This window comes from Phoxinus phoxinus (assembly GCF_949152265.1).
Source record: "Phoxinus phoxinus genome assembly, chromosome: 12".
NCBI classification, from domain to species: domain Eukaryota; kingdom Metazoa; phylum Chordata; class Actinopteri; order Cypriniformes; family Leuciscidae; genus Phoxinus; species Phoxinus phoxinus.
Window position 1 is genome coordinate 13652687 of NC_136887.1, and position 23185 is coordinate 13675871.

Below are 23185 nucleotides of genomic sequence, written 5' to 3' on the forward strand. Positions count from 1 at the left end.
ATTATGGCAATACAGACACTGTTTTCTAGTTGCACCACATGACATTTAACAACCTGAACTAACCTAGCTTTGTCATAAAAATTATCTTTAATTTTAAAAGACTCAGTTACCTTGACACACCATCTACAGGGGTCCTCTCTATGACATTTTCCTGTTTGGCTATTTTATGTTGATTACACCACATGACTGAAGACAAATGTTTTTTAACATAAGGAGTGAAGCAGTTAATTTTTTTCTGAGAAATAATTATATTACCCCTTAAATGCATGAATGTTTCGTCAATCATTACATATTCGGGTCTTTAGCGACACGGATCTATATCTAACACAGATGGATCTCTACCTGGCGTGATAATATAAAACTCTCCTTATTAGATGGACAATTACAGATGAATAAAATAAAGCATATTTTGATAAATTTTTGAGCTGGGAAGAGATCAGTTTGAGCAGATGTTTTATACCATCATCACTGTCCGCATCAGAGCTCATTTCCCAGTACATTCAGCATCTGCTCATATTCGCCATCTCAAACATATTCTCAAAACTAGCATTTTCAACATCGATATTTTGATAGCTGACAGCTTCTTCACCAGATCCACCATCAAGTGACAGTGACACTTAAATTTGATTGCATTCAAATATTAATATTTTATTATTTAATTTACAATATACAATAAAAAATAGGAAAAAAGGCATTATTTATATATTTTTGTCTTGTTATGTTGTTTATAATGAATTGATTGAGGAATACTAAGAAGGGTGATGTCTAACTTTAAAAAAAATATGCAGAGGAGGGTAGTGAATAATGTCCCGGGTCACTAAAGACCCGAGGTATGCGTTTAAGAGTTAATAAAAAATCAATAAAAGAGTATGTTAAACTAATTTAAAAAAAAAAACATTTCCCAAGATTTTCATTCTTATAATGAGGCTTTTCCCCCTTCATTATGATATCAGGACAATTGTATTACTCTGACATTTTGACTGAAATCATTTCTGAAAAATATATAAATATAAGCTTTAATATAGAAATTAAAAACTCATCATAGAAGATGTGTATTTAGCATGCATTTTTGCATTATTTAAATAAAAAATTAAAAGTATTCTTAAATGTATTTATAATTTAAAAGTAAAAACACTATGCCATTGCCCACAACCTGGAAAAAAAAACCTCTCTCTGTTTGATTTCCAAATAAAGGAAGAAGTAGGAAACTTAAGAAAAACCATTAGTCACTTGGAGAGGTCATCCTTCTTTGGCTGGCACATATTTAATTAATTTAATTAACAAACTGATACATTTGTTGGCTGATACACAATGGCTGATGTTGAAACAGACTGTGATGCAGTTGTATAGTCAATGATCAGTGGTGCCAAATTTAGGCTAAAAATATCTGCATTCGTATGAAATAAAAGGTTTGAGGTCACTCTTATGTGACATTTCATTTACATTCATCCTATGTCTTCATTCTATAAGTGTTCTTCTCAGTGTCCCCTTGCCACTGCTAAAAGCAGGCTTTTCCTGTTTTCAAGTATTAGACAGCACTGTTTTTTCCCTTATACGCCTACAAAATGAACAATTCTCTCCAGAAAATGCAAAGAGGGAGTCGTACCTCACTGATGGCGTGAAATGACATGACATTCCCACGTATGCTCAGTGTTCAGCAGATTTACACAGCCATAAGCACAGCAAGGCCGATCCTAGCCATCTCTTGACATCATGAGAAAAATGAGATTGCCTTGCCGGTCTTCATGACGAGACGCCATGAAATTACCTACTCTTAAATCATTACAGTAGCTGTAAATTAAAGCCCGGTAAGGACAGATGAAGAACATGTACGGTATTTAACAATATAAAGGAGTGCGTTAATACTGTAGCTTCCTATAGTTAAAGTAATTATTGGTGAAAAAACAAAAAGTACAATGGCGCAGTGATGGTAATGACTGTATTACGTTTTCATATTGTATATGACACACACACACACACACACACACACACACACACACACACACACACACACACACACACACACACACACACACACACACACACACACACACACACACACACACACACACACACACACACACACACACACACACACACACACGTTGTTTTTCCATGTTTAATGGCGACTTTCCATAGACACAATGATGTTTATAATGTGCATACTGTATATCCTATCCTCTTACACCAACCCTAGCCATCAGAGAAAACTTTCTGCATTTTTACATCTTCAAAAAACATCACTTAGTGTGATATACAAGCTGTTTTCCTCATGGGATCAAAAAATGTCCCCACAAGGATTTCAGACATTGCCATCTTTGTGGGGACATTTTGTCCCCATAATGTAGGGTTTACCAGGACACGCACACACACACGCCTAGGAATATGACTTGAGAAACCAAGACAGGAGTGCGTTTCATTAGTTTAAGACCTCAGCTTCATTACTACGAGTGATAAAGATTTTTCAGGGTTATCTCTGGCGAAGGGGGTTTCTGCTTAAGTGCACAATTTTAGGCTTTGACTTCTAGAGTCTGACAACAGAAATGCCCGAAAAGGTTCAAAGAAATGGACAGACACAGATAGGTTGTATAGTTACGTTGTTCATATGCCCTAAATACCTGAAAGACACAGATGGAGATGGGTCTTGACATACTTTGCCCATCGCATAACAATCTCAAAATCTCTTTCCTAGTGAAACACGCACATCACGCAAAGCGACCTACAGATGACCTGAGTCAGTCAGTTTGTGTACATCAGACAAAGGCACAAAGAGTCAGTAATGAGGGAGCTCTCAAGTGCCTGCTGACAGTCTGAGCACCGTTCATTTAGCTTGTCATATTTTTCAATGCCAAACAAACTGCGTTCTCACACCTTCACAATGTTACTCTATAATTAACGTGAATAGATGTTTTTGGATGTCTCACTACAACCTTCATAAAACTCAACCAAAGGGCTTTGAATCCTTTCATTTTTCATAATTAAACTTTCTGAAATGTGATTAAAAGCCCATTGATGAATGTGGCTGAGTGCTTTATATGTTAACCCTTAAAATAATGTTATGCGTGTGCTGTAAGCTACAAACAGCTTATCATATGCATGCAAAGTAAGCTACTTTTGAACATAATGATACAGCTATTTCCTGAGCACAATGCATGTATAAACTCAGTTGATCATCAGTGCATATTTATATAGTCATGCCTGAATTCAGTGGAGAATCTAACCAGACGTACTTATGGACTGTTTATTCTCTCATTTCCTTCAGATTATCCAATTTAATTTTACAAGAATGTTGTCAGAAGTAATGAAGCGTCACTATTTGGACATGATGTCACTCCTGAAGAATATTTGACCATTTGTTATGAGTTTTTTTCTCTCTGAAAGGCTTGTTAATCACATAGAATAACATTATCTCACCGCATATATGTGGCGTTATGCTGATGCACTCTCACGGCATGTATAAAGTGGATTCGAACAGTATAAACATTGAAGGTGCTGCTTATTTTCGTATGTATATTTTAACTTGTGACTATAGCGCCCCTTCATTTTAACTCATTTTTTCAAATCCAGTGAGAAAAAAATTCAGTAGCTTTTCCCTTTCACTCTCTTTCATTCTTTTTTTTATTAACTCCAGGAGCAGGAAATTATTCTTGACCATAATTTTCCCCTGGGAAGATGATTAAAAAGTTACTCTTACTTTCTGACCCGGCATTGATTACTACATTGCCTCATTAATCTAGTTTTATTACAGCTTGCTACAATCAGTGTTTTCCGCCAGTGAAAATATATCACGAGTTGGTAATTAAATGGATAAAAAATAGCTCTGATACAGCATGTACACCATCCCACCGCTCACTAATGTGTGTTGAAGTTGCCAGTGAATGCAGTTCTCTTTATGTCTGATGTCTGTTGGCTCTTTCGCACGCAGTGAGTCGTGATAAAACCTGAGAAATGCGTGTAATCGAAGCCCTGTGGAATGCCATGCAATCTCAAGAGACCCGTGTGACGGATAACACGCTCTGAAACATCTCCATGCCCTCTATTGGGTGACCTAATATAAGCTGCGATTGGTTCATCACATTCTCTTGTTTCTGCTCTATTTATAGATGTAATCTGTTTCAATCTAGGTCCTTTACAATTGGTTGTCACCAAGAGCAAACTCAAAAGATTCTGTTATAGATCAGAGAAATAAATATGTATGTATCAGCAGTGTTGGCTAGAGGAGGGCCAGATTTAAAACAGAACAACATACAGTATGTCTTGGCTAAAGCAAACTAGTACAATCCAAGTAGTCTAGCTAGAAGTGGGGTAAAAACTAAATAAACAGTTTCAGAACGTGATAAAAATGCTCCCAAACAGTGCCTTGTAAAGATGTTCAGTTTTTTTTTAATATAGGCCATTCCTTAAAATGTTATTCAAGGCCTAGTTATTATCCCATAAAATGAGTTGATGTTGATTCAATTTGATAAATAATTGCCTCTAAATAAATAGACGGAAGTATTTAACATTGTTTACAGTTATGGTTAGAAAAAAAAATGCTTTCATAAATGAAATATCCCTTAAAGGGTTGTGAACTAAGAAATAAACATTTTTCTTGAGCTTTTGACATACGAGGTCACCATACTATAAGAATATCCTGTAAGTTTCAGAACTGAAAATGTCCTTGTTAGTCCAAAAACAGCTTTGCAAACAGACTTTTACGAGATGGACTCGACAGTAATGCGACAACGTGTAAGTAATCAAATGCCTGATCTGTGATCAGCGATTTCTGATATGTAATGATTCATGTACAGTCAGATGTTCTTTGTCTATGTTGCCAGTAAATCAACCCAGTGGTCAACTTCACATTGTTTCTCTTAGTAGGATGAAAATCATCTGTTATTTAAACAATGCTCATCACTCCAACTTTACATGCCACAATCTAAATATGATGCTATAGATCTAAATGTAATGCTGTAATCAGCACTTTTCACGATTATTTAACCTTGAGAGCTATAATATTAAAAACATATTTCACGCAAAATAAACTCCAGGGTCAAATACTGCTTCGTGATAAACAAAATTAAAGCAATAAGTTGCATCAAAGGTTCTAACCTTCACGGTGCATCAAAAAAGTATTTTATAATTTAATATAAATTTTAATAACTCTGGTCTTTCCATACAATTTATAGTGACCATGTGCTTTGAATCTCTAAAAAGGACAAACAAACATAAAAAAACAGCATATGATGATTTGTGTAAAGAACACACACTAGAAATAATAAACAGATAATAGAAAAATAACAGCACAAGTTTAGAACGACATGAAGGTGAGTAAATAATGACAGGTTTGTTAATTTGTTTGTACATATACATTTTTGGGTGAAAAATCCTTTCATTTCTGCCACTGGCCCAGGTGTAGATCAACTGACAGCACATTATGCAGCCTTTAATAAACAACCACAATACTATTAACTGCAAGACAGTTTTCTGCGTCTGATTTGCAATCTTCCTGGATGTTTTATGCAGCCTGCTGAACAGAGCGGTGGTTGACAAAGATCAATTTGCGACAGACCTCTGAGAGTCTCATTAGAACGAGCACCAATCTTTCTCACTGATGGAACACTTGCCATACACACGGACCTGCCATCTTCTGCAGCAGTTGCCCTCGCTGCCGATGTCTGTCAGCCTGCTTCACGGTCCCAGCAGCTGCATCATCAAGCGTTATCAAGCTCCGCTCGTGATGATTCAGAGGTGAAAAGGGTATATCAAGGGTTAACTGTAGAAAACGGATATGCATCAGGGGGTCATATGATTAAACACTGAGCTCATCATTGCAGTGTAAACAGACTGCAATAATTAGACTGCTGGAATTTTTGAATGATCAGACACCCAGAAATCAGCATGTAAACACCATTTTCCATGACCTGAATCATTTCATTTTGGAAAAATAATCTAATTATGATGTGCAAGTCTCATTCTTGGTGCATTTTATTCGTATGCGGTCATCCGGATGCTCTGTTCTTGGTAAAAGGGGAACCACTATAAAATAGCACATCTGAAGGAGTTTAGGGAATGTGGACTGGAACTCACTCTAGACTCATTGCAATTAATACATTTGGTGATCAATTTATTGCATTTATAATTTTTTATTGATTCATTATTGTTTGATTTTTTATTTTTTAAGATCATAACTTGTGAAGGATGGACTTATTTCAAGCTTCGAGGTTCTGTGTACTCTTCTGTAACAGTCAATCTGTTACACACGCACAAATGACAGTGACTAAACATATGACAGCTGAAGGAGCCTGCATTGGTCAAATATGTTTCTAATTAATAAAGATGTGGATTGGTGTCGAATAGAAAGAAAAATGTCAAAAGACAAGACCATCATTTGTCATTTGAGAACGTCATTTGGTGCGACCAATTATATAAATGTTTCCTTAAAGGAAATACTCATTTTGTTTTACACAAAAAAGCGTTTTATTCTAGCTTAATGCATTTTTTTTTTATCAACACTTGAATGTGGGTAAGTTTAATAAAAAAAGCAACATTTTGAGCAAAATGCTGAGAAAATCGTGTTTTTGTCAAAGACTACATCCAGAATGGATTCAGAACGATGATCAAAACACAGATGGTGCAGATCAAGTAGATCAAAGCTTGCACAGTCCTGTAGTTCGTCCTGGGTCGACACTTCATTCAGTAACATTAGGCAGTTTTATATGCCGTTTAATATTGATGATCGCGTTATTTTACACGTGCATCTGCTTACATATGATATTGCTTGTTTCTGCTCCTTCTTCATCCATGTTTTGATCAGGAGATTCAGTAATTTTTCAGAAGATGAGTAATAGCGCCCCCTACCGTATAACAGTGAAAACACGGAAACCCGAAAATTCCGTCAATGGCGGGGCAAGAGTTAAGGGAGGTATTCTGTTCAATTTCTAATTGAATTGACTATGGGTACGTTTACACAACAACAATATATAAAAAAATGGAAAAAGTTTTTCCTTTGCTTTTTCCTCATATAGACGACAATGTCGCCAAACCGATTCCCATTCTCACGGATCAGTGAAAACGACTAGAAAAGCTGTTTTATTCATGCAAGGCCAGTATTTTGGCGATGACACTTAAAGGGCACCTATTATGACATTTAAAATGTTCCTAATATTGTTTAGGGAGTCCCCAACAACAGTTTTACGTGCATGCAATGTCAAAAAACACTTTTGTTTTCGTATAATATGCATTTATTTTTACCTGATTTGCTCACCGACTCCCAAATGATTCGTTCAACGACTCATTTTTCAAACCCCTCCTTTGCGCGACGCTAATCTGCGATTGGTCAGATGACCCAGCAGTGTTTACAGAGATAATACTTATTGTTTAACACGGAGTACAATGATGCTTTTATCAATTAAATTGTGTTATAATAATGATTATAGTCCACTGCTTTGTAGTTTGTAGTAAAAAACTAAAAATAAGATAAAGAATTTAATGTTAGCGAGCATAGCCCAGAGTTCATATTGTAAAAGCACAATCAGTCTTTGTTTGCATTAGCCCGATGCATAAACATAACGTTTAAAAAAAAAAAAAAAATGTAGTTACGTTACTACGAGGTATTATTCTATTCTTTAAGACAACTCCGAAAACAACGACAAACACTTCACATCTCAATACATGCCATTGAAGACCTAGAAGCTAAACGGTGCTTACACAACAAACAAAATAATAATTAAGCATGCTACATAAAACATAAAAGCAACAATTATTAATAACACTTACAGGTTGTGATACGGAGGAGGAAGCTGATGCAAATACACTTGGAAATGAACCTTCCTTCAATATCAGCCGGCTCGCGAATCCAAGTTTGATTGCATTTAAAAAGCAATCGTCTTCAAAATGGCGCGAACAAAGCACAAGGCTCGGACTACACTTCTGTGGTATAGTTGTATATATGAATTGTAGCTACTTAGTCTTCAAATGCTCCTCCTTGGGCAGATGAAAAAAAGTTGGCTTTTGAGTCGCACTTCAGAGCACAGCGTCTCGTCGCCATGATGTTTTCCCTGCTGGCCTTGGAGCGCAATAAGTGGGCGTATCGTATTCAAATAACTTGACAAGTTGACGTCATCTAGTCAGAGAAAAAGCTTCGGTCTTCTAACGATTCATAAAAATGACTCAGAGTCGACTCTTACTTTTGAAAGACAATAACTTTATATACGGTGCACTTTCATATTTCAAACTTTGCCGGATGTTTTTGTTCACTTAGATCTATGTTACACACTACATGAAAGGTAAATTTCAAAATTCCATAATAGGTGCCCTTTAAAGAAACACTACGCGCCTATAGACTGAACACATAATAGACATGCACATGACTTCACAAATTTGCGTTTTTGTTGGTAACATGGGGATGATTACGGTACCATTCTCAAAAACTTGCCCCTTGAACTTAAACTTTCACCATTTTCAGGACACCAAAAACACATTTGTCATGTAAATGAACGGCCAAAACACATAAAATGTTGTGCAAAGTGAAAAATAAGTTTGCAAATCCCATAGATGTACAAAAAGAAAAGACTTCTTAGCAATACGACCTAAAGGTAGCTATAAAGCAACAATCTGACAACCATCCAAAACACCCAAGCAATCGCGTAGTGACACTCTGATAACAACCTAGCAACATGGAAGTAACTTTTGCAGGAAAGCACAATTCATATTTCTTCAAAACATTTTAGTGTTTTAATATGATCATTTTTGTTTTTAAAATAAGGCCATGAAGTTAGATTATTTGTAAACCTACATTGTGACGATGTGAGAGTTTAACATGCCGTCTTGTACATTGTACAATTGAAAACGTTTAACATTTACATTTTTGTCTAGTTCGGCCAATATAATGACAAACCTCTAACTGCTCATAAGCCGGGTGCGGGTTACTCATGAGTATACTGTATTTGCATGATAAAGAGGCTGAATTCTGAGCTCAATTCTTACCCTGACAATCAGCCATTAGAGAAGGACTGACGCTGGCCCTGTGTTTTTAATGACATTAGTCTCTCAACCACACAACGGGCAGAAAAAATTAGATGAGTCACGCTCTTGCTCTCCGCTCAGTGAAGGACAAAATGCCGATAAGTTAATTGCTACCATAATGAACCGACAGGTTCTGTTGCGGCTGTAATGTCATCGTGCCCTGTCTTCAGATAAACGTCTTTTGTTGCGGGGGGTGTTGAGGCTTGACAAGCTATCGGTGCATATGAGAATCTGTCGACACCTGATTTGAACTAGACTTCTTTTTTTTAATTAATGCTTGTTTTATAACTCAGGAGAATGGCTCAAATTAAACAGTCGTCACTCTGCATGCAATCTCTTCTGAATACAAATAGAGGCGCCCCCGCGTTTGTGCTCTCTTGTGTTTTATATATCCTGAGGGTATGAGAGGCTTTTTGTCAGTCTAGTATGACAGTGAGATAGCGTACATGTGGCAATTACACCAGAACGGATTAAGTACGAAATCTGCAAGTGTAACAAGAGTTTATTCTATTATTCATTCCAAATTTCATAATCAATTTTTACTTTGCGTTCAAAGAGGATTCATCTCTATTCAAGCCACAAGGCATGCTGGAAGTGAAGACGCCAATGTTTCATTAATGCAGCCTGCAATTGCATGGCCCTGCGTTACTAGAGATGCCTGCCAATTTAGTTGTTTCCCCCCTTTCTCATACCATCCCATTGTCTTTCCTGCAACAAGGATAAATACTCACTGTCAGAATCCAACCTCCCACCGTGGCTAAATGACTGGAATGTTGCATTTCACCTTCTGAGGTAGTCAATTGTGTGTAACTAATTGCCATCTTCGTTTGTTACTCCTTCACAAGCCTGTTTTCATGTTCTCTGCGGTCAGTTAATAAGAATGTGTTGTTTTGAGGTGTGATTGGGTGCATGCGCCCGCATTTGTGCAGCCTGGACCTCTGTTGGTGCAATTGTTTGAAGAGAACTCTTAGTCCTGCAAGTGAACCTATCGACCACCTGTAAATAACTCCCAGCATGGGCAATTGCACGTTTTACAATGGATTATATTTGTTTTTTGATAGTCATCGTCCATGCAGTGTAGGTGTTTAGGGTTCAACTGAAGTGCAACACATGAAGTTCACTTTGATAGGTAGTGTTAACTCTCTATAGAGCGCTACAGCGGTTTCAGATTTACAATCCTGCTCATTTTTCCCATAAAGGGATGAATGTTTAATGACTTTCATTTTAATGAAACATGAATATGCTTCTACCTTTTGTTGTGTTCATAAGTGAATTGTATTGTGACTGCTATTTTAAGTTTGAACTGTTGTATTCTGACGTAATGTGTGTGAGAACTGAAGTGAAGAGTATAAAGAACATGGATGAAGTTTGTGTGTTTCTTTGCTTACTAACTCCTAACAGATACCACACCTTTCAATACAGACTTACCTTCACCTCTGAGATTATTAAGCAACAGTATGTGCCTCTTTTTTTTTTTAAAGTCAAGTTTAACCGCCAAATTCCTGTGGAGTTGGATCACATAATCATGAAAAGAGCACAAGAGATCAGCATTACAAATGACATGATTTCCTATACTCTCAACCAACTTTAGTGCATATCTGAATATTACGCAATAAAATACACAAACTTTCAAAAGTGTGGGGTCAGTAAGATTTTTTTTTTTTTGAAGCTAATACTTTTATTCAGCAAGTGATCAGAAGTCACATTCTAGTTTCCACAATTTTTTTTTTAGCAGTACAACTGTTTAACATTGATGATAATAATAATAAGAAATGTTTCTTGAGCAATTAAATCATCATACTAGAATGATTTCTGAATGATCATGTGACATTGAAGACTGGAGTAATGATGCTGAAAATTCAGCTTTGCATCACAGGAATAAATTACATTTGAAAATATATTCAAATAGAAAACAGTTATTTAGATTTCAATAATATTTCACAATATTACTGTTTTACTGTATTTTTATTGAGCCTTGGTGAGCAGAAGAGACTTTAATGTATCCTCAAAAACATTAAAAACCAACCCTACATTTTTTAATATAGTGTATATCGTTTGTAACTATTTTCTAACTATTATTTTTAATTATTGTTATATTATATTATTGACAATTCGTCAATCATTGTAAATAATAAAGTACGTGCATTTTTGATGCAATTACACATTTTGCAATGCTTTCATGGGATAAGTAATTTATCTGACTTCTAAAATGATTTTGTTTTAAAACAAAATCTGATTTGTGATTCATCTCAAAGCTGGTTGGTTGGAGTCTGAACATGTCCATAGAGAAAAATTCCTCCAGAACCGATGTGCAGTCGCTGTTGCGCTCTATAGCTTTTGGAGCTGAGCAGCACAACACATGCATTCATAAACATGCAGTGACAAATCCTCAATCAGGCGCAATGAAACTTATCTGATCTCAAAGCAGCGATCAGGTATATCTGAGGAAATGGGGATGCGTAAATGTGTTTGCAGCAGGTGATTTCATGTTTCTTTAGGGAACTGCATGCTTCTATGCCTTTGTGGGAGATTATGAGAGTGACGTGCCTCATGTGATGTGTGCAGATAAATCACCAGCCAGTGTTTTGTTGGAGGAAGTGAGCCGTGGGGAATAGGCATCTACTACTGACAAAATACATGATTAAAGGAAGGCCACCGTGTTCAATGCATCAGACGTGCTGATTAGCATTGGCTTTCCAGAGCTATCAGCATTATATTATAACGGCATTTACAAGATTCAAGGTCTATTTTATGTGGACCGTTGGAAGATATTAGGTGGCCTTAATGTATTTTCCATTCCGCTCGTGTCTGATGCATTTTATCCCATTTTTGGTGATAAAATGCTCTTGTTACTTGAGAGATGGGTATTTTTTTGTGCATTTTTATAGGAAACACTGATGTACCTTTGCTGAATGAGACAAGACCAGCCATTATATGCAGCGTTAGGAGCATACAGTTGACTATGAATAATAGTGCCCCTTTAATTATGGGTTTTCGCAGATTGTTCGCCTGAACATTTGTTACAGGGTTCCTATACAATTTGGAAAAGTATGGAATCTTATTTGAGTAATTTCCAGCCCTGGATAAGTATGGAAAAATATATTTTTTCCCAGACTATTGCCCCTATTCAGTTTTCTAAAATGTAGAATTAAGAATAAAAAAATAAAAAAATCATACAAGCAGAGTGTTTCCATGGAAAAAGTTTAGTGATTCTTTAGTGATTGTCCAACTCAGTTGAATGAATTCAAGCCACGCATTTTCAATCCGCAAAACTCTTTGTCTTGTACCAAGCAAGCCTTTTTTGAACCATCTAAATCGGACTGTACTTTGCTGTTTGGTGTTCAATGAACAAACCACGATTACAGTATCAAACCAATGTGTCAGAGGTGAATATATGCAAGTTAAAAAGCATTTTAGGTTTCTTCTCATCATGTAAGCCAGGAGTGCCAAATCCTGCTCCTGCTGATCAACTGTCCTGCACAGTTCATCTCCAACTCTAATCAAACACACCTGAAGCAACCAATTAAGGTCTTTAGGATTACTTGAAAATTAAAGGCAGGTGTGTTTGATTAGGGTTGGAGCTACTGGGCCCTATCTTGCACCTAGCGCAATTGACTTAGTACACCGATGTATGTATCATTCCTATTTTGCACCTGACGCACAGCGGACTTTTCCCTCCACAGACGTACGTCGGTAAATTAGGGAATGAACTTGCGCTCCCCGGGGCGGTTCAGCGAAAAGAGGAGGCGTGTTCCGGCGCAAACGTTCCCTGGTGCTATTTTGCAGTTTGAGAAAACAATCCCGCCACGGACCAGGAAAAACCTAGTCTAAAGTCAGTGGCGCGTTATTCAGATGCTATTGGTGCATGCTTGGCCATAATGTAGCATGTGCGAAAACACGCATACACTTGATCTACACAGATGCAGCAGTTCATATTTTTGCAAACCATACATAATTACATTACAAGGAAAAATATTACCACACGAGGGAAATCATTGTTGTGTCCATGAAGATGTGAAAAAATATGCATAAATCTAGCTTACACATTTACCCAAGTTATTCAGGCTAATTGTAGTAATGACAGATCAAACCTGTTTGATCAATAGTGGCAAGACACATCGGTATATAAGGACATATTTATTATTCTTCCATCCCCATAAAATGTAACTTCTCTGTCTTTTACGGCCCCGACGAGAACGTCGGCCTCCTCGGCTGTGAATCGTGCCTGCCGTGCGCCTGGCAAATCCGCCATTATAATAGCAACCCGCCATGGAAAGGGAATGTTATGACGCTCTGATTGGTTTATTGCACGTTCCGCCCAAACCACACGAGTAATGTAGCTACTTTAGACCAACCCAGTTTAGTCGGGCGCAAGAGTAATTTATCCCGCCGGTATAATCGCAACAGCGCCCGAGATCCGCCCACAAAGTTACTTGAGTTTCGCGTTTGATACTTGCGTTTCAGATCGTTAAAATAGGGCCTGAACTGTGCAAGACAGTCGAGGAGGATTCGGCACCCCTGATGTAAGTGCATGTTACAGATGACAACTATACCACATTTAATGCTGAAAATAATGATGTATGAACCATTTATGTTACAAAAATGGTCTAAAAAACTACAGAAAGGTTTGAAAATTTGAGTCTGGAATTTTGGAATGGAAAATGTAGGAAGCCTTTTATAAATTTGGAACGTGACATTTTTCCAACTCAAATTCAGCTGCCTTTTAATCAGGACACGTATCTTGATTATATGTCAGAATACTAGAAGTGAAAAGGTTGGGGGGAAAAATGATTAAATATGAAACTTTTTTACTATATTGAACAGCAGATAAAATATCTCTTCTCTTCAGTGCTAAAGCTGCATTGCAGAGGAAGACGAGGACACATTTCCCCTGGAACTGACTTTTGGAAATTGCTTCTCTATCAAAACATTGTACAAGTAAATCTGTCTTTGCTCTGGGCTGTATCTCTGGTACACACCAATATGTGTGATGCGTTGCATATAGATTGGAACAGTTGTGATTCCTACAATTTTTAAACACCTTAAAATGTTTTGCTGTCTCAATTTTCTAAGAGCAATTTATTTTCCTTTGATGTCAGTAAGTGGTTTTTGTGCCCAGTTGAGGAATTGTGTCTGTGCTGGTTTCTGCTATGCGTGGCATCTTGTCTTTTCGGCATGCTAATATTTAAATCCCTTAAACTTTTGATTGGCTGCTCTAAATTTAACATCATCTCTTTCGGTTTTGTGTGTAATGAAATGTTTTTGTGTGAGTATCGAATTCTCGATCTGATTCTGCGTGCGTGACGTAAAGGTCAGGGATGTGCGGCTCGGCCGTCATTAGCCAGTACCTCATGTTTCAGCTGTGAATTCACCCTCATTCAACATTCATGCTGTCTTTAAGTTTTAACGAACATTCATCATGCCTCAGGCTGCCACGTGCGTAAAATGTATCATTTGCATGACGCTGACAATTGGCAAACAGGCTAATTATGTAGGTCTTAGATGGCTCATCATCTCCAACTAAAAGGGTTGCTTTTAACTATAGAGACATATTAAACTCAAGTTGATATATAAAACAATAAAAGTATTGCAGATCCTAACAAAGCCTTGAAAGCATTACACAAGAGCACTCAAGGTTAAGAGATAATGGGCCAGGTTGACTAAACAGGGAAAATTAGCGTGAGAGCGCAATTCCAAAAAAGCGCAGATGGGAATGAAAAGTTCTGCTCGTGATCTACTGACGACGAACACATTAAAGAATACAGACGCAGCCGGATCATTTCCATAATGACCAACGCAGTCTACCAAGAGCAGCGTGTGTTAGCGCCCGGTTTAAGACATGCTTTTTTAGGGGCCAGAAAAGAATGTCTTGAATACCAGTAAATAGACTAGCGCAAACCTTAGAAAATTATTTATTTATACTCTCCTTAAAATTTGCGTCTGAAAGGGAAACTCCTACAAATACATATGCAATAAGGTCAGCCGCAAAAATAACCCTGTCCAGCGCTTATTTTTCACTGCATGTCTTTAGTAAATCCTGACATTAGTTTTTTAACGCCACAAGAGGGTTTGCGCCACTTTTTACCAGTTAAATTTTTTTCGTTGACGTTTTGGGCCAGATTTACTAACACTAAATCTGGCCCAAAATGTCAACGAAAAAAATGTAACTGTTAAAAAGTAAAGTTAAACATAATGCTGCTAGCTGCCATTGGTTAAACAAACAGGTAGCCCCGCCCCAAACTCATACTATTGGATGTGGCAACGTCGCTGTGTCAGGATGGCTGGGATGCTCAAGTTAGTTTGTTAGTCCCAGTGTTTAATTATAAAACTGGGATGAGAGTTGGTATTTTAACATTGGCAAAAATGACACATATCACCTTAGCCACACAAAACAGTTTTCTATGTTTGATTGTAATTAAAATGACATTCACGTTTGTAGAACAACATCATTTTCTTTCCTCACAGGGAGTGTCTGTGAAGGTATAAAGGGGCTCTGTTGGTGGCACCCTAACAGACTCCATTAACTTTCATTTCCACTGTCATCCATTCTAAAGTGGGTCGTTAGTTTGGTGCATCTGGGTAACTGATCGGCTAATCTGTCTTTGATTTATGTGCAAGGAGAAGTGAGGACTTAGCGCAGGGCTCTGAAGGAATTGATTACTGACATGGTTAATTGGCTAAACCCACTGGTACACTGAGACAGGCTTATTGGAAATGTCAAATCAAGCACTTCATTTGCATTCATGATGTATGGTGTCTATTCTGGCTTCTGCCAATGCAGCATTAGCAGACACACTTTGCGATGGAGAGAGGCTGTGGTTTCAGACGACCGTTGAAATCTCGGAACTGACCATCTTCTTGAAAAGACTTTCACTTCTGCAGCTCTGTACGTTTATGGACACTTGATCGCAGTGTTGTTTCTGTGCATGCTCACTTAAAATCCCAAACATTTGGATAGATGATGGTGAAGTACACTATGTAATTTCTCACACCATTATGTGCCTCTCTGTCTCTATAATAAATTAACTCGGTTACACTTTATTTTAAGGTGTCATTCTTACAGTGTAATTCTATATTTAAGGACTGAGTAATATTAAGCAACTAGATGTACTACTGTACTGTATAGGGTTAGGGTAGGATTATAATTTGGTTGAGGGTTAGTTTCATGCAATTATGCATAATTTACTGTTTTTACTATTGTAAGTACATGTAACATAACAGGGACACTCTTTCCCAGCTTGCATTTTTTGATAATTTTCTCAAAACTTTCATGGCCCCCAGAATATTTGAACATGCAATATATCAAAAGCCTCGTTTTATTTTAGCTTCATGCTTACTTTTTTTTAATCAACACTTGAATGTGGGTATGTTTCTTTTAAAAAAAGCAACATTTTGAACAAAAAGCTGAGAAAATAAAAATTTTGGTTAAGCAGCAGTCCGGCTATGCCTCATCCTGGATTTTACCTGTGCATAAGCAATGCTTTTATCGCTTGTTTCTGCTTCTTTTTTTCATCAATGTTTTGATCCGGAGATTCTCTATTCTTTCAGAAGATGCGTAACAGCACCCCCCTACCATATAACAGTGAAAACATTGATCGCCGGGGAATTTCTGTGCCGAAAGCGCTGTGCCATAAATGACGGAAAATTCCATTAATCGCGGAGAAAGAGTTAACATGAATTACAGAGCAACAAAGTGAATGTTTTTCCCTACAGTTGATTCAATCGTATTGGACTTTGTTATGCTAAACAACAACTATTAATATGCTTGTGATTTTTTTTAGCATACCATTATTAGTTTTTTTAAAGAAATACTATTATTTTTACAAAACTATGTTGTATATGCATAGACTGATATTAGTCTTAAAAAATGTTAAATATACAAATTACACAACAGTAACAGTTCTTAGTTCATTTCTAGGTTGCCAAATTTATAGGCTGAAGTGAGATTTTGATCACATGGGCTGAATAAATCACATGTGCCTATTTGACATGTGGTGGATGAAACGTATTGCCTGGTATACAGTATCTTTACCAAACAGTCACATTTCTTACCAGTGAATTAATTGAAAAGCAAATACTAAATGTATTTTTGGATGCTCTGCACTGTGTAACAATATATATATATTTCTTATAAACATACGTCTTGTTTGTCAACTGCTTTAAACAGCAAGATAATTAAAAAGCTTTAGATAGAACAAATATTTCATGAAAATTAATATTCTAAATTATTGCACTCATTGTTACGTTGTCTGCTTGACATGCTACTTATAACATATAGTTTTGTGAAATGGATATATGCACATGAATCTGAATGCGTAACGTACAGAATAAAGAGAACATAACAGTTCTCATCTCTCAAGTGCATCAATCTATCAGCACCTGACCACAATAACACTGCATGTATGACCTCTGGTAAAGAACTCTCATGTTTGGGAGAGCTTGGGTCCTGCACTTTTCCTAATGTAGTTTGATTTGTGGCCTCTTCCAAAAACACTTTCGTCTCATTCTCTCCAGTACAGCAGAAAGATAACTTTTATGGAAAGATATTTTCCATTGGTGCAGACTCTTGATGCTTTAGACCAGTCAATCGAGAACGTCTGTGTTAGACCAATCATTTGCTGATTCATAGCTGTGTGTGTCTCACATCAAATGCGGGATAGCTGGCAACTCTGAATTGGACTCATAAATGCCTCATGTTCAGTGTGAGTCAGTTATGCGAACTCAGTAACAGCTCTGAGCGTTTCTGATTCAAACGGCTAAATCACAAGTGATGTTTTTGTGAACCTGACTCATTAAAAAGAACCAGGTCATAAGAGTCATCGGACATGACGGCTCGTGCTGTGTTTCAGTTGCCTGCTGTAAACATTGGTGCAAGATGATTTCCAAATTGCCAAAATCCCTGAATTACACATGTAACCTTTAAAGAAGGCAAGTCTTTTAAAACTTTGAGTCGGATTAGTATGTGCTAACTTTGAAATCAGACTTGATCAATAACTCCCTTGTCGGATTGGATCAGATATTGGTCAATGAGCCCATGTGGATTTGGGACAATAATTATCAGGATTGAGGTGGACACAGAATTGTTCCATTCGTCTTTACAATAACAGGCCCACTTAGGGGTCTCTCGAACAACAGGTTATCATTTTTAGATCAATAGAACTCTTGCTGTGCAATTTTGCCTCTCACTTTGCACAATGGACAGGGCACCATCTGCTTAAAAGAGATTGTGTGTTTGTTAGTGTGTGTGTGTGTGTGTGTGTGTGTGTGTGTGTGTGTGTGTGTGTGTGTGTGTGTGTGTGTGTGTGTGTGTGTGTGTGTGTGTGTGTGTGTGTGTGTGTGTACAAAAATACAGAAGCTAAAAGCTATGATTTGCTGGTTGAAAGCCCACAGGCTTTGATGTGCCGTGAATGACAATTATGAACTAAAAGAGAAGTGACTGTATAGAACTTGATGGGTGTTTTTGATTGGCTGAATTACCTGAACCTAACTGTAAACATTATGGCTTTGTATTTTATAGTTAAATGTGAAGGCTTTGTGGTTGCAGTGATGTCAGGCTTCTACTTAAGCTTTAGCAGGTTTTTACACTTAAATATGACATTGTCGTTGTGAATTACAAGATACATAAATGCTATATGAAGGCTGTGGGTACACAAGGTCCTGGTTAAGCCCTGGCTTATTTTGAAGACAAAAGCACCATAAAAGTAGTTTATATGACTCCCAAGTCTTCTGAAGATGATTTTTCTGATGATTTTTTTGTAATATCTTGCCCTCTGGCAAAGCTCTCAAATCTCAATTGTCTGTATTTAAACTTGAATGTTCAAGACTGTCACTGTCAGCATTCAAGAATTCGACAGTCATTTCAAGACAAAATGTCACGTTAGCTAACGAATAGTTTTAGATTACATTATATATTATGACTTGGCAGCTAACGTCATATTTTCACCTTCACACATCTCTCTCCACTCGCCTACCTAAGCATCTGAAAAGAGATCGCATGAATAGGCATTCACTGGAACCCGACAGTCAGAGAACATATTGGAAATACTGCATGGCCTGCAGGACTGCAAGAGTGTGAAGGACAAATATTGAGCCTTTATTCAATAATAAACACCACATATTAGTTTCTTCTGAAAACATCTTTGTTGAAATTGTTTTACTTTATTTATTCGAGCACATAGGGTCTTGAAGTCTTTCAGGTTCAAAATAAGTTAAGCGGTGTTGCCAGCAGCTGTGGATGTTTAAAATCAGAAATGTGCACCTTTTTTCTTTTTTTTATCACTCATATTCCTTCTTCTGCACAAAAATGTGTTGGAACTGTAACAACTGAGACTGAACCTCTGCTACTATTGTAATTCAAGTGCTCTCAGTTCATTTTTAGTCAACTTTACAATACGGGTGCACTAATGTGCATTAATTCATGCAACTAATGCACAGATAATGTATGACTTATAAAGATCTAAACCATTCATTAATGATTACTGCATCACCAATTAATAAAGAGCCTGTCCGATTAATTGATTAAGTAATGTATATGAATTGCTATTCATTAAATGTACCATCATGTATTAATTCCTTAACATTAAATAATAGTGTAGCCTAAATGAATGTGTTAATTACGTCGAAGCCATGCATTTCAACTTCCAGTTGTCTGCTTTAATTAATCATAATGATTTTCAAAGATATCATTATGTTATGACTTTTAGTTGATTATCTGTGAATTAGTTAAGCATGAATTATATTAGTGAACCTTTATTGTAAAGTGTTAAAAAAAAATTCTTTAAACTAATTTTTTTTCTTCTTATGTTATGAAGTACAGAGCTTACTGGCTTTACATGCTGATGACATGAGCTGTTGATAACTTTGCACAGACACATTTAGTATGTGATTTTATAGTTTCATATTCATAAATTGACTTGCGAAATTGCGATGTGCCAGTAAATTAATTGTGATTTATTACATCAATATTTTCTGAGAAAATTAAGACAAATTCAACTGCAGAATTTGCTAAAACATACTTTAATATTTGGTTTTAAACTGCAACAATGCATGCTTGTATTGCTGTGATGGTAGGGAAATTCTTTCTTATGAAATGTATGGTTTATAGGGAACATGTATGGTTAATTTTGTGTTGTTTTTAATTTAAAGCTTCTTATTACAGAACATCTTATTACACTTGTTGGACTTTTAACTGCTGCTTGTTTCACATAGAGCTACTTTCATTTGCATGTGTAAATATAACAAACATTCCTTTTTTTTTAACAGGGTAATTATTGTTAACTAAAAGACTTCTGTTAATGGAAATAAAGCTGAAAATTGGTGAGTCTGTTAACTTGTAGAGCCTATTACTGTATTATCAGCAAAAGGAAGACAAGTGTAATACAATATATTTTATTACCAAAAAACACACAAGAATAACTTAACACAACTGAATAGCATGAATGATAAAGGAATAAATCTCTTATAAAATACGTGTGATTAAGTTGGGCGTGGCTATGGCAGAGTTATGTTATCTAATGGAAAGATAAACTTCTGTTTCTCTGAAACTAATAAGGTGAAGAACCTGATTATGCACCAAACAAATAAACGAAAGACTCTTTGTCCTTGCCCTGAAGTAGGCGCAGAAGGTCCGTAACAATCTGGAGCCCGCAGATGAAGGATCCTTGAAGTGAAGATGAGCCTAACCTTGTTGCAAATGTGCAAATGTCTGTTTATCTTCTGCCTCTCTTGGCCAGACACTCAAAACTTGTTCAATTAGCTTTTTTCTCTCTGGCATGGAGACTCGGGACGTACTGTAGTTGATACAGTCTCGCTGAACAAAGACTCAGAACGCAATGTTTGTTAATGTCTCTTTCCTCCCATACTGGAGGCTCAGAACGTGGTCATATCTTTTGCTGCCTCACAAGCTGTAGTAGACCCAGATCATGGAATCTGTTGTTGTCTCTCAGGATGACCCGGTATCTCAAAACTGTGGTGTATCTGTTAGTCTCTTCCCTTACAGGACTGAGACCCAGAACTTGGTGGATATGTTTCTGTCTCACCTTTGCAGGCCGAGACTCAGAACAAGAAGTGTCTGTTGAAAATTTGGATACCTTTAACCTTTTTCCGATGAGGAGGAGAATGTGATTTGGCGCTTCTCCATTCCAGTGCTGTGATTGGCTGCTGGTATTAGAGGGGACACACACAGTGTGGCCTGCCTTTCTTTCCCCTATTTGCATAATTAACACAGTTAGAAGTATTTAAAGTGTCTTTAAAGTATTACCAATGCATTTCACACTTTCCAAAACCACGACCAGAATACCTTGGGCAATATTTTAAACAAAAAGAGTCCAAACTAGAAAAAGATGGAACTGTCATGCATGTATTCATTTGTACATTAACTGCTGAACTTGTGTAAGATGTTGCAATACAAATAGCTGCCAGTGAGAATTCTTAGTTCTCAGAATAAATATGAAATGTATGTGTGTAGTTTGCATCAGTTTTAAGGTTTCCAAACATAGTTATGAATGGATTTGGATGGATCATTGTGATCTCTCTTTGTTTCACCCATGACTGCTGATCCTGATGAATTCTTATGGCAGTCACAGATGGTATCTATGGGTGAAGATGGCAGAAACTGCATGTGGACCAAGTCCTGTCCTTCCCGGGATTGGTACCAGAGGTCTTCTTCTTGCTCTCTAAGAGGTGTCTGGCTCTGGCTGTTGTCCTAGCATCTTTATCTGACGGCGCTGGACAGTTTATTTGTGTTAGTCCACCAAGATCCAATCAAAATGTAGCAAACCTTTGTCCACTGTTTCGGAAAGAGAAGGGGCCGGCCATAAACCGGGCCCTGTAATGTTCTGTTCAACACAAGATTTTACAGAGTATCTCAAAGAAACGGCTTCATTTGAAGAAGAACCATAAACAGTTTTATAGCCTTACACACACACCGCACTGTGTAACTATACTAAACTTGATCTTCATGAGTGTCAGATTTTTGTGTAATGAGGAAAAAATATGACATTCATCACGGCGTGCAGTTCTAGTCATTAGAGCAGAAATGATCATCACACATTACAGAAGCCAGTCTCAAGGGCCAATTGTTCAGGGCTTAACAAACAAGCTTTTTACTTCACTCCCATATGAATTAGTTCAAACACGTCTCCCTCATGGCCACAATTTCCAGTCGTTAATGTAAATCTCGAATAAACAAAGAAAAGGAATAAATTACACATGCATCAGGAACTAAAGTTAAGAAAGTAGCGTCCCTCATTAATATGCGTCCTAGCCTGGTGGAAGGAGAGGACAGGATTGTTTAATTGAAGTAATGAATTGTCTCGTTGTGTTTGGTTTGATCAAACTGTGGCTGGGTTTTTTTTATTTTATTTTTTTATCTGACTATTCCCTCCCTAATCCAGCTCAGGCACTAATGTTGAACAATGCTCCAATAAGATATAGAAAGTCTCATTTTGCCTGCTGTCATGTTGATTTATTCTCATGTCTGTAGTCATGATACATTGCCTTCCCAGCCTCCACAAAACTCTCTGCATATGGTTGCATCTGTCAGAGAGCCTTTGAGTTTTTTGGGTTCAAAATACCAGCCCACAGGTTCTGCTATTCCCGACTGAGGCTGAAAAACATCAGGCTATCACCGACAAGCACACAGATGGATGAAAAGCCACGTCAAAGACATGCAATGATACTTTTCAACAGTGAGCTGCTAATTCGCTTTTCGATCCAAAAATGTGGTTGTGATTTTACTTCTTATTTGACGTTGTCATTAGTCCAAAACACTAGCACATGCATAAATCTGTTAGATGTTGAAATAATGTATTTCCTCATTTTGTTTGAATTTAGTTCAGAGCACTTTTCTCATTGAGTTTAATCAGCGGATTAACAGATGGTGTTGCAACCTGAAGTATGTTTTATGTATCTGTCTGTATGTCATTTCAGGAAATGTGTCACATCTATTCTTTTATTTAAATGCATTCATTCTGACTCTTTATGCAATGCCAAGTTACACCTCCAGTATTAGAAGCTTATCGTGTTACTAACCTCAAATTGCAAAGTCATTTTGATTTTTCCAAGTAATAAATTATGTTTTGCATGCGCTTGCAACACCAACGTCATGGGTTTGATTCCCAGGGAAAGCAAGAACTGATCAGAATGTTAATGTGTAGCTTGAAATGCAACGTAAGTCGCT

At 37.1% G+C, this 23185-nt stretch overlaps 1 protein-coding gene across 1 annotated transcript in view; it reads left to right on the top strand.

Moving 5' to 3' along the window:
* Positions 1–23185, top strand: part of gfra4b (GDNF family receptor alpha 4b) — a 63094-nt gene that overhangs the window by 25634 nt on the left and 14275 nt on the right. The gene's annotated exons all lie outside the window — the stretch shown is intronic.